Genomic DNA, 11,915 nt, shown 5'->3' with positions numbered 1-11,915 from the left:
TCACCTTCCATTGCTTGGATTTATAATATGTGAAGAGTGCAAATATTGTTCTAGGAGCGCCTCGTTTGACAAAGATCTTGATGTTTCAGAATATTTTTTCTATTGGTGTGCGAAAGTAGGTTCGCTTGGATTTATAATATGTGAAGAGTGCAAATATTGTTCTAGGAGCGCCTCGTTTGACAAAGATCTTGATGTTTCAGACTATTTTTTCTATTGGTGTGGGAAAGGAGGTTCGCTAATCCACTGTGACTCTTATGTGAAAAAGTGTTTTGTGAGAGGAAGAAAAAAGAAAATTATAACTAACTCACAATGGCGCTGCTTTTGCTGTGACCATAATCTGCTAAGCTTCACTGGAATATGACTACTATAATAAGGTTGTAAAGATAGAAAGCCACTCTCAGTCGGCTTCTGATAGCTATTCTGCATCTCCAGATGACAAAATTCCTGCTTTGGATGTTGGTAAAAGATGAAGCAGAAGTCAGAATATCTCCATCTATCTTATGTGTCTTGAAACTTCACCAGATTGCTGGCATACACTTCATGTGGGAAAACTGTATTCAATCAGTAAGCAAGATCAGGTCCGGAGACAACAGTGTTGGTTGCATTTTGGCCCACAGTATGGGACATGGGAAGACGTTGCAGGTTATTACTTTTCCATACACTATTACGCAGTCCTTGGATCTAGGTTTGAACACTGCCCTTATCGTAACACCAGTGAATGTACTACATTACTCGAGACAGTTTTCCAAATGGCGACCTTTTGATTTAGACCCTTTACCATTTTTTATGTTTGAGGATGCTTCCAGGGAGAACACAAAGAGAGAAGGGTTATTAACAAAATGGAAGGAAAAAGGTGGAATTCTACTGATAGGCTATGCAGCATTTTGAAACTTATCTTTAGGAAATATGTGAAAGAAAAGGATGTGGCAGATGATATTTGTGAGGCTTTGCAAAGTCGCCCTAATTTATTCATTTGTGCTGAGGCACACATATAAAAAAACACAAAGGCTGATATAACACAAGCATTAAAACAAGTGAAAACTCAAAGCCGAATTGCATTGGCAGGTTCTCCTTTACAAAATAATTTGATGGAATATTATTGTATGGTACACTTTGTAAGATAACGATTCTTTCGAAAACAACCAGAGTTCAGAAACCGTTCCCAAAATCCCATAGAAAATGGGCAGCATGCTAATTCAGTTGCAGATGATGTGAAAATAATGAATCAAAGATCACATGTCATATATGAAAAGCTAAAAGGCTTTGTACAACCTATGGGCTTGAATCTGATGAAAAATGAACCTCCTCCAAAATGTGTATATGTGATATCTACACATCTTTCTCCATTACAGTGGCAGTTATACATCGGATTCCTAGAAATATATGGGTTTATGAAGAATGAAAAGATTTTGTAAAAGGGGCACATAGGAAATGCTTCTTCATTATTTAGCCCAGATTTGGAATCATTTAGGGTTACTGCAAATAGCCAAAAAGGGCAGAGACTCTCAACACGAAAATTTCATTTTGTATGAAGATTGTCAGGTATTAATCACTGTTTCAGTAGATAATAAATATCATTAGTTGCAGTTATTGTAGTCAGTAGATAATAAATATCATTAGGTGCAGTTATTGCTCATATGTAGCTAAAGGTGTCTATAAATTGTAATGTTTAGTAGTGAAAGGAACAAGTTTTGTGAGCGTAGAAGCATGTGTTCTCCTTTGATTGAAGATTCCTGGCTGTTGCAAATTTGTGAAAGATTCCTGGGAAGATTAGTGAATCAGTGCAGAGAAAATCAATTTCCTCAAACTTGAAATTGTGTTGCTGTGTGAAAGAAGCTGCCAGTTGAGTTGCTGTGTGAAAGACGCTGATGAGTAAGGCTGCCGTTGTAAGTTGGTGAGTGTGAAATAGTGTTGCTGTCGGTTGTAGTCACTGTAAAATTGAGCAGTGGTGTTCATCTTATTTCGTTGGGGCTCAGCCCCTGCATTTCAAAGCCCTTTGCCGTGGTAACATCCTTTTAAATTAAAGCCCTTTGTTTTATATGCCTTTTATGATTAAAATGGAGCACATTAAGGTCGTGGAGGCGGCGGCGTAGTGGTAAAGTCGGCCTCGTCATGACGGACCGGTCTTGTGTTCGATCCCGAGCAAGGTCGTAGCTCATCGTGCGAGTAGTAACCGAACCGGGCCAAGCCCACTACCTTTTGTACAGTGATGTGTGGTTTGACGGTAAGTCACATGGGCGAAGCACGGGCAGACCGAAGTTCAAAGTCACATGGGCGAAGCCCGGGCAGACCGAAGTTCAAATTTCATTGAGTACAATGACCTGCTATGGTGGCAACGAGAGGGGCGGATGGGCGGATTCCCCTTTCCCGTGAGTCTGCTCTTGCTAAAATCATAGGAACTTAGTATACCCGACTTGCAGGTGGTTGGTTATGCTCTTGGTGTTATAGTGGCAGCTATGAGGTTTGATTCTTGGTCTCCCATAGATTAAGCCTGGCAGTTACCGATTCACCATGTGGTTAAAAAAAAAAAAAATGGAGCACATCATTTTTTGAGATTGATGTTATAAAGTGTAATGAGAGAAGGGTGATACGAGCTTTTATAACTTGCTTTGAAATGACATTGGGAAGAGGAGAGAAACTATTGTGTGATTTAATGAGAGAGAAGGTTTTCATAAGGAAAAAAAAGATAAGTGGTTTGAGGATTATTAAAAATAAAAAGGAGTTTTTTTAAAGTGAAGTTTAATATAAGGAGATTTTATTCTTTTTATGTGAAAAATTTATGAAATTTTATGAGGATTTTTTGAGATCACTTTCCATGTGGTGAATTTGGATGCATTTGGATTTAGATTTTGTGGCATTTTGTTGATTGGAGAAAGTTTTTTTTCCTATCATACCAAATTTGTTGGCTGATACTTATTTGAATGAATCCACCAAAACTAATGGAGAAAATTATATTAATTGGAAATTCAAGTTGTTTACTATTTTAGAAGGTTATAATTTGTGGTCCATTGTGAGTGGAGATGGGCCAAAACCCACTATTGTAACTTCTATTCTAGATTGGGAAAAACGAGATAGGAAAGCAAAGGTGTTATTGCTTATGTCCTTAAAGGACAACATTATCCCTCATATCATAGATTGCAAGACATCAAAGGAAACCTGGGATATGTTGAAGGGTTTGTATGAAACAACAAATACAAACAGGATCTTGTTTTTGAAGGCTAAGCTTTTATCTCTAAAAATGGAAGCAAATGAAAATATAAGCAATTTCATATCTCATGTCAAAGGTTTAAGTGATAAGTTAGGAGATATTGGTGAAAAGGTGTCTAGTACTGACTTAGTCACCATTACATTAAATGGCTTAGTGCAAGATTAGCAAATTTTTGTTTCAAGTCTTTGACCTAGATAAAAGCCCCCTACATTTGATGAATTGACAGGAATTTTTCTACAAGAGGACGAAAGGATGAAGAACTTTAACTTGGGCTCTAGTAGTTCAGATTTGGTGTTGGTAGCCAAGGGCAAACATCCATACAGAGGAAAGCCATGGGACAGGAACAAAGGAGGCAAGTTTCAAGAAAAACAGAAAGGTATGACACAGCCTAAGTTTCCAATGAATGATAAAGAAATGATTATTGTTATTATTGTGGCAAACCCAAGCATCATTCTAAAGATTGCTATAAAAGGAAATATAATGATTCTATGCAAAGAAACAGAAGGCATAATGGAAATTTTGTGGACAAAGACACCTCAATCAATGATGGATTTAAAAACCTTAAATTGTTTATTTCTGGTGTTGCATTGTCAGTGGAAAATGATGATATGAATGATTGGTTCATTGATTCTGGTGCATCACTCCATATGTCTTGTAATAAGGAGTGGTTTGATGAATATTATGAAAACATTAATGGAACATATGTTTATCTAGGAGATAATAGATCACTTAAAGTTCAAGGTCATGGAGTAATAGGTGTGAATTTGCCTAATGGACAAGAGAGAGAGATCCATAATGTGATGTATGTTCTTGGTATCAAAAAGAATTTAATTTCTGTTTCTATTACTGTTGACCAAGATTTGGAGGTGGAATTTGTTAAGTCATAGTGTTTAGTGAAAGACATTCAAGATCACTACAAGGTTCTTGCCACAAGTACCAGAGTTGGAGGCTTGTATAAGTTGGATGTGACCAGGAAAAGTCATTCAATATTGGCATCTACAACAATATCAACAGTAGAGTTATGGCATCAAAGGTATGGACATATAAATCACAATGATTTAATGCTACTTCAAAGGAGCATAATGGTTGAAGGTCTTCCTCACTTGAAGAATGATCATGTTGAATGTGAAGCATGTGTAATTGGCAAGCAACATAGGGAGGAATTTCCTATACATAAAGAAAAAAGGCAAAGGGAGATACTTGAATTAATTCATACTAATGTATGTAGATCTATTAAAAATAGATCTATTGTTGGAGCATGGTATTTTCTTATTTTTTTGGATGATAGATCCAGATCTACATGGGTTTATTTCATAAGAACGAAGAGTAATGTTTTTTAGTACTTTAAAGAGTTTAAGAGTATGGTGGAAAAACAAACTGGAAATTGCAATGAAATTGTGTGATCTGATAAGGGGGGAGAATATAAATCAAGAGAATTTAATCAATATTGTAAAAGCAATGGGATTCTACAACAATTTACAATACCACATACACCTCAGCAAAATGGAGTTGTTGAGACAAAAAACAGAACACTAGTTGAATCTGCACGTAGTATGCTTCAAGGTAAAAATATTTCTAATGGTTTTTGGGCTGAATCTATTGATACTGTTGTTTATTTAAAATAGGAGTCCAACCAAAAGTTTAGAGCTTAAAACACCTTTTGAAGCATTTTATGGGTACAAACCACAAGTGATTCATTTAAGAGTTTTTGGTTGCAAGGCATTTGCTCATACTCCAAAAGATGAAAGAAGAAAACTTGATGCAAAGTCAATTAAGTGCATATTTATTGGTTATTGTGATTATCAGAAAGCATACAAGTTGTTTGACCCCAGTACTCATAAATTGCTTGCAAGTAGGGATGTGGTGTTTCATAAGAATGAAAATGAAGGTGATAAAAAGAATGATACTCATGTATGGCATGATACTCATGATTATTTCAAATTAGATACAAGTGTTAAACAAGAACAAGAACAAGCACAAGAATAGGTACAAGTTCAAGAGAAAGTTGTATGAAGTAGTCATGACACTCCAAGAAGAGGAGAGGAGACTCCGCAAAGTAGAAAGAAACATGAAAGAAGTAAAAATCCAAGAAGTTCATCATGTCAAAGTGAGGTACCTATAAGGTATAAATATTATGCATTAATGTCTCTTGTTATGAATTTTGTATAACCTGCAAGCTATGAGGAAGCTAAAGAATATGAAGAATGGAGAGATGCAATGAATGAAGAATATGACTCTATAATGAAGAATCACACATGGGAATTAACATAATTTCATAAAAACAAAGCTCCCATAAGATGCAAATGGTTGTAGAAATCCAAGTTTAATGTTGATGGAAGTATTGATAAGCATAAAGCTAGATTGGTTGCAAAAGGATATTTACAAAAGGAGGGAATTGATTATGAAGATACTTTTGCACTTGTAGCTAAATTGAACACAATTAGAATCATGATTGCATTAGCAAAAAAATATAATTGGAAAATGCATTATTTAGATGTCAAATCTGCATTTTTGAATGGTGAGTTAAAAGAAGAAGTTTATTTGGTTCAGCCTGAAGGGTTTGTAAAACATGGGCAGGAGCATCTGGCTTGCAAGTTAAAGAAAGCTTTATATGTTTTGAAACAAGCACCAAGATCTTGGTATGTGAAAATTGGTTATTTCTTTTATAAGAAAGGTTTTATGAGAAGCAAAAATGATCCTAACTTGTACATCAAGGAATATGAAGGTGGGAATGTTGCTTTAATATCTGTATATGTTGATGATCTTATCATAACAGGAAATGCATGCAAGTTTATTGAAGACATTAAAATTTAGTTGTCACATGTATTTGAGATGAAGGATCTTGGTGAATTGCATTATTGTTTAGGTCTTGAAGTTTGGAGGGAATCTGGTAAGACATTAATCACACAAAGAAAATATACAAGGGAAATCCTTGAAAGGTTCAATTTGATTGAATGTAAGGAAATATCTACTCCTTTAGAACAGAATGTCATATTGTGCAGTAATGATGGAACCAAAGAGGTGAATGGAACCTTGTATCGTCAACTGGTGGGAAGTCTAAACTATCTCACCACTACCAGGCCAAATATATCATATTATGTCAGCATACTTAGTCAGTTCATGGCTAAGCCTTGTGAAAGCCACTAGAAAGCAGCAAAGAAAGTCCTTCGCTATCTAAAAGGAACACTTAATTTTGGTATTATGTATATTGATGAATTTGATGTTGAGTTGTTAGGTTATTCTGATTCTGACTAGGCTAGAAATCTTGATGATAGGAATCTTACTACTCGATACTTGTTCAATATCAGTTCAGGACCAATATCATGGAGCAATAAGAAATATCCAACTGTTTCCTTGTCATTCACTGAAGCTGAGTATAAAGTATTATGCAATGCTACCTATGAAGCAATATGGCTTAGAAGGATACTTGAAGATGTTGGAGAAACACAACAAGCACCTACAGTAATCGTATGTGACAATCAAAGCACTATCAAATTGGCAAACAATCCTATATATCATGCAATGACAAAACACATTGACACACAACATCATTTTGTAGGAGAAAAAGTGCAATCAAAAGAAATTGACTTATCATGTTGTAATACAAATGAAAATGTGGCTGACATATTCACCAAGCCTCTTGGAAAGGCTAAATTTGAAATGTGTAGAAGTAAGTTATGCGTTGTAGAAAATCCAAATTATGTTGTAAGCTTAGCTGAGACTTAGACCAACACACAAGTTAACATGTAGGTCTTAATTAAGGGGAGGTGTCAGGTATTAATCACGAATGACACCGCTCACTGTTCAAACGACACCTATCATTGTTCAGCAATCAGCGTAATCAGTAGATAATAAATATCATTCGGTGCAGTTATTGCTCATCTCTAGCTAAATATGTCTATAAATTGCATTGTTTAGTGATGAAAGAAACAAGTTTTGAGTTTCAACTATGTTCTCTGTTAATCATGACTTCTTAAATGGAGATAAGATGAAAGGTAGAGTGGATTGAAAAATAAAATACAAAGATAATGATTTGGAAGAGGTGCCCCTGCAAGCTCATAAGTGATGGGAGAACATTATTCGAGATAAATCTCTTGAAAAAAATGATTATAGTGGTAAGATGGTATTGTTGCTAGATCTCTGGGCCCTAAACTTTAAGCAAGATGATAGGGCATTGGTTTTCAGCCAAAAAAGGCTAAGTACATTATATCTTATTGAGTCATTCCTCACAAAATTACCTTGGGTTGGAAAGAAATATCAATACTACAGGCAAGGTAAAGAATGGTATGTTGGAGAAATTAATTCCAACCACTTTCTATGGGTCATAAAAGTCAATCAAGGTGTCAAGGTGTTATAGTCAATTTGAATTTAGACTAATTTAGACTAGTTGGATTGAGTTGCACTTGAGTTCTAGTTTAGTCATTAATTATTATTGTTTTCTAAGTAATCTACTTAACTATTGATAACATGGTATCAGACATGGGTCTCCATAAGACACTTTAAGAATAGTCGAGAGAAGGGGGTGAGACTGCATAAGATTCTTTGAAAAAATAGCGGAGAATGCATGAGAAAACTGGCAATGCCTAACAAAAGTGAAAGAAAAGTAACCTCGAGATTTGTAACAAGATCGCATCCCATTCGCGCTAGAAGAGAAAAGAGCATGAGAAGCCTCTTCTATTTTAAAAGTCATCATTCCTATTGCAAGAAAGACCACTGCTAAAAATTCATTAAATGGCAAGAAGTAGTTAGAAGTTTGCATTGAATTCTGCTAAGCAGCAACGTTATAACGCCCAAATAAAGTTTATGTAAATTTTTGTTTTTGCTTTAATTACCATGGAGAAACATAACAATGTCCACAAGTGGGTTAGCCATAATTTCTCCTCGTTAAAGATCAAAAAGTGAGAATTTTTCAAAGTTAAAATCCGCCACGAAATTTGAACCGTGAGTGAACATTTTTCCCCTCGAAATCTCAAGCGAAGAGAGCCCGCTAGAGATCGTTCAAATGTTGGGAAGGTCGCGAAGGTAAATCGTAGCCCTCTTTCCTTATGAGATATCGTGAGGTCAAAATTTTATGAAATGTAGTTATGTAATGTGCATTGGTTCTTATGAAATGAGCCTATGATAAAAGTCAACTTCATGTTACTGGTGTGAAATTCCATTTTAATGGCATGTCTTTTTGAAAAGGGGGGAAAGTAATTTGAAGTGGCATACTTGAATGTCTCGATTATGTTCATATCCATGAGCATGTGGAAATCCATGAGCATATTCTTTATTTAAGAAAAAATTTCCAATCATCTTATTGACCCTCCTTTGTCATAAGTTGAACCCAGAACAAAAATTTGGGTTCAATTGAAATTTGAAAATAAATTTGAGAGTTAGTTATGACTTTTAATTCAAATCTAGAGGGGTAAGCTGCAGTGATTCGTAAGAGAAACAAAGGTTTTTTTTTTTTTAAAGTGGAAATCATTATCAAGAGCGTTCAACCTATATGTGAAGCATAGGCTAGGTAGCTATGGAAAAAACGAAGAGGTTGAGAAAGTTGAAGAAACAACAAGATTTTTTTCAGGTCTATTTGAAAGGTTGGAAGACAAAAGGTAAAAGAATTCCTTCATATTGAAATGCATAAAAGAATGTGTAGATAACAACATTCTTCCCCTCATTGCAGATGTAAAGAAAACCAAGAAAGCCTAGGATATCCTTGAGATGAGTTTTGGTGTAAGGGATAGTAATCAAGTTGAATATGAAGAGTTTGGTAAATGCCACTTGAAAGTGGATGACATTGATGATGGTTTGTTAATAGAAGCAGAGAAATATCACATAAATTCTTGTGAATGGCACTATGATCAGACACAAGTTGATGATTATTGTGAAGAATTTGCTAAAGAAGTTGAAAAAGAGCACATAGATGTTCCTAAATCTCACTGTGCATAGACACAAGTGGATGAAAATCAAGTGATTCCAATGGTAGATCTTTCTCATGACAATGAAAATGTCATTGGAGTATCCATTGGTATGATAAATTCAATAATTAAAATCACTAATTCTAGTTTTGATGAAGAACAATTAGCCGGAGGTGTGGTTGAAGATGATGCAACAAAAAAATCATATTGACATGATGTTATTTGGTGAGAGAAGCCCACTTGAGTCTAAAAACCAAGTGGAAGACAACTTGTTTGAAGCAACACACTTTAGTAAAGAAGTGGAAGTAGAAAAGGAAAAGAAGGAAGCACAACAATAGAAAGCTATCATTACAGAGCGGAAAGAACAAAATCAATGTGGTTCTACAAATATTTGTAAACTTAACCTTGATTTTGAATGTCCATAAGTCACCAATCAGGATGGAGCAACAAAATTGGAAGAAGAATTAACATTCCTTGAAGCATGGCTTGTAATACCATGTTTTGATAAAGTATGCATAACTGTTGTAGAAATGAAAGTTGAAGATAGCATGGATAATGAAAACAATAATAAAATTTCCATATTTTGGAGTTTTGAAGAGACACAATTCTATTCTCTTCTTATGTTGCAGAAAATTGATGAGAAGAATATTTAATATCGAAAGCACAGTATAGAAAATGACATGTGGTAGCAGTCCCCATACAAGTCAATTTTGGAAGAAATTTAGGACATGCTTAAATAGCCTATAACAATGGAAGATTTACACCAGCAAATGAAGAATTTGAATTTTGAAGCCTACAACAAAAAAAGGTTAAAAAAATTTAGAGGATATAGGATTTGGAAAAAGAAAAAAGGAAATCCATCTCATGTCAAAATTGTAAGCCTGGTTGAGACTTAAACCATCAGGTATCTTAATTTATATTTTTTTGTGGTTGTAATTAGGGGGGAGTGTTGGAGAAACTAATTCCAACCACCTACTAGGCATCATAAAGCTCAATCTAGGTGTCATAGTCAGTTTTATTTTAGTCCAGTTCAGTTGAGTTACACTTGAGTTCCAGTTCAATCATTAATTATTGTTGTGTCCAATGTAATCTATTTAATTTTTTATAATGTTGAGAAGATCACTTTCCTCCACTTTTTTCATTTTTTAACATGGTGCAATATTGATGGACACACTAGTGTCACCCAAAGGAAAAATATAGTAGATAAAATTAGTAATCCTTCAAATAAAAAAGGTTTGGTGTGTTTTAATATCAACTAGAGATGGATCATTGGGTATAAATCTTCCAATAACTAATCAGGTCATAATTATTGATGGTTCCTGGAATCCAACACACGATCTTCATGCTCTTTTTCTTGTGTGAATATTTGGATAGAAAAATCATGTTTATGCTTATCTCTTGGATATTTATGGAAAAATGGAGGAAAAAATATATAAGTAGCAGGTAGCCAAGGAGGGTCTTGCAACAGGAGCTATCGATAAGAAACAAGTTCACAGTTCCATGACTAAAGTAGCAGTTTTACTTCTATTCAATCTTAACGGTAATGACAATGTTGCCAATAATTTTGATGGAGAGAAAGACACATCTAGAGAATACAACAGAAGCACCGGTTAATTATAATGAAAATACATCAATTGATATGCTCAGTTCCTCACCAAACTATCTCCTTTTATGAATGCGTCACTTAAAGATCATTACTCAAGTTGGATTTCCAATTATCATGAACATGAGACTATTCTCCAGGGGAATCAAGATGAAATAATTTCCAAATAAGAGTAAGATATGGCATGGGAAAAATTTTAAAAGTTCATGGAATTAAAAAATATCAAGTATTCCATGGAAATCTCTAATGTTAAGTTGTTCCAACTAACAAATCAACATGTTGAAAAAAACACCAGAAATTATGACTTAAATCTGGGACAAGCCACAGTGACAAATTTGAGTAAAAGGAATCCTGTTATGACCAAAATTTCAATAGTGGTGACAAAGTTATAGTATAGAGCATAAACTAGAAATCTAATAACATGGTTCATCCTATGGAGTAGAGATGGCACAACAATGACATTGTCCCAATATGAATTAGAAATGTAATAATAATAGTCATGCAAATCCCATGCTTCATAGTGAAGTGAAGCTCCCAGATAAAGTTACACATGATGATTGTGGTAAAGATATTAGTTAGGAACACTTGGTCAAAGGAGGCAATAGCAAGTAGTTCATGTTCCCCTCTAAAGCTTTTTTATAAATGTTCCCACATCCTGTAAAAATATTATATTATATTTTTCATGATAACATGTATTCGTATCCAGTTAAGGATATTTCAAGTGGTTCTATATTTTATGGGAATTATAATTATGGAATTTCTCTATTTGTTTCTAGAAAAAAAAAAAAAAAAAAACTTATTGGAATTTATGAAATGAAAGCATTATATTAATGACAAAAATTAACAAGCATTCCTGACTCAGACTTATCCAAAAACACAATAGAACATAGATATAAACATAAACATAGAGATGTGTTAGAAATAAAACTTCATTTCATTAACATGAGAGAGCTAAAGTATGCTTGCATACAAAATGGAAATAAACTAGCTCAAGCGATGGTAGCTTATCTCTAAGAAGATATGTGGTCACTACATGCCTCTAAACTATGTTACAATGAGTCTCAAGGGCCTTTTTATTTTGAATAGAAAAGGGAAACCCTAAACAAACAAACAAAAACCTAACCCTAGGAGATGGAAAGCCAAGAGTTTGTGGGCGCCATTGGAGTTGGTTGGGCAACCAACTTGTTGGGGTCTTAACTTAGCC

General features: G+C 34.6%; 1 pseudogene; it reads left to right on the top strand.

Annotated features, from left to right (window-relative positions):
• Window positions 1–432: 432 nt before the first annotated feature.
• LOC149215056 (protein CHROMATIN REMODELING 20 pseudogene) lies at window positions 433–2,373 on the top strand (annotated as a pseudogene).
• The last annotated feature ends 9,542 nt before the right edge of the window (window positions 2,374–11,915 follow it).

Source organism: Pinus tabuliformis, chromosome 1_1, assembly GCF_031772625.1.
Source record: "Pinus tabuliformis cultivar Carrire ecotype Pingquan chromosome 1_1, CPIR1, whole genome shotgun sequence".
Classification (NCBI taxonomy): Eukaryota; Viridiplantae; Streptophyta; class Pinopsida; order Pinales; family Pinaceae; genus Pinus; species Pinus tabuliformis.
The sequence above is the reverse complement of the archived record's forward strand: the minus strand, read 5'-3'. Positions and strand labels throughout refer to the sequence as shown.